Source organism: Acomys russatus, chromosome 31 (assembly GCF_903995435.1).
Source record: "Acomys russatus chromosome 31, mAcoRus1.1, whole genome shotgun sequence".
In the NCBI taxonomy this organism is placed as follows: domain Eukaryota; kingdom Metazoa; phylum Chordata; class Mammalia; order Rodentia; family Muridae; genus Acomys; species Acomys russatus.
Window position 1 is genome coordinate 38,373,022 of NC_067167.1, and position 1,830 is coordinate 38,374,851.

The window sequence follows — 1,830 nt, forward strand, 5'->3', positions numbered from 1 at the left end:
GCTACTCTGTTAAGGCAACATACAATGTCAGAGAAACCCCACAGCTGCCCTCCAGCTTCTTCTCTGCTTGTATCTAATGTTTGTAATGTTTATCCTAATCTAATGCTGATACACCAGGCATGTTCACACACCAACGCCCTCCCAAACTCCACAGTCCTACTTGGTGACTTCTTGAACCTTTCTTTCAAACTCATTTCTTAGTAATACATAATATATTTTACTTGGCTTTATAAAACAAAGTGTATCTTTTTGCCTTATTTCTGCGTATTTTAGTTTTTGGAATAACGAAAACTTTCTTTGGAGATGGCAAACCACAGTATTTATTTATGGAATCCCATCTGGTACCAAGCTACTTGCCAATAGAAAGGTGACAAACATATTTATTTGCCAGTTTTAATTCAATATATTTTTATGATGTCTTTACTAGCCATCAGACAAAAAAAGCTTTCATTTACCTTGTTTTGAAATTAAAAACTTCTAAATAGAACCCTCAAGCTTCCATACAAGTTATATTCTGTAACTATTTAGAATTATACAAAGTATAATAATTATAAAGAACAAAACTTATGTTAAATAAAATGAGACCTGGTAATACAGGCTCATAATCCCAGTTTCATGGGAGGCTGAGGCAGGAGGAACTCTAGTTCAAAGTTTCCCCGGCTTATAGGGTAAATCCAACACTAGCCTTGGCCAAGCACCGTATTGAGACCATACCTCACAATAGAAGAGAAAAATCAAAATTGAGGGTACAACCCACTGGGTAAACACTGATCTATTAAGCACAAGGCCTTAGGTTTAATATTCAGTATCACAAAAAATTTAAAAGAAAGGAATTAATTAAAAATACAAGAAAAGAAGTCAACAATCTGTTGTACTTTTGTCAAATATAAGTTTCTGCTGGAAAAACTGCAGCATTATTTGGTGTCGTGGCATGTGCCTGTAGTTTCAGTACTTTTAAGGCTGAGCAGAATGGTTACTGTAAACCCACTGCCATGTTGTAAGTCAAGGCAGTAGAGAGCCTATCAAGGAAAAGAAACGAGAAAGGAGACTGTGCTAATGTACCTGTTCTGGAATGCCTGTTACTGTGCTTTCATTCACTATCTTTCTTCATTCCTTCATGCTTATCTCTAAGACCTTGCCTCTATGTTTTTCCTGGTCTTCAACCCATGATCAAATAACATAAAAAAAAACTAAACATTGGAAAAAACATACTTGCCTGCTTTACTGGTATTTTACATATATTTGTACATAGAGTGTCCACATGGGTTATTTTCTCCTTTCTTTTAATGTGAAGGCTAGAGACAGAATCTTCCATTCTTAAAAAGGTCATTGATAGTGCACAGTGCCACAGAATCAACACGACCTTCCCAGGAAACACAGTCAATATCACTTTTCCTAAGGAAAGTCAGAAGGACAGATATAAGTTTGTTTAGAGTGAAAATGGGGAAACAAAAGACTAAAATTATTCATAAGGGCTGTCTTAGCAACAGCATCAAGACCAGAGGATCCTCCTCAGTCCTCTGAAAGGAATCTTTTTCAGAATAACTTACCAAAAACAAAGCTTGTCCAAATTTAAGAATTGGCTGCAAGAGGATAACTAATAATATCTCAGAAAGTGGTTCTGTCCGCTCTGTGTTACAGCCTGAGAGCCCAGGAGCAAATGCCATGGGAGCCTGTGCTTGGGGTCCCCAGCCGTGGGCAAAGTACCACGTCTCCATGGAGCGCCAAGATAGTTCATGGAATCGAAACAATGGGAAGAGCCAGACCTCATTTTCCCTAATCTGAGTAGGGCAACAATCCTTAGCCAGCAACTAGACATCAGCAAAACCG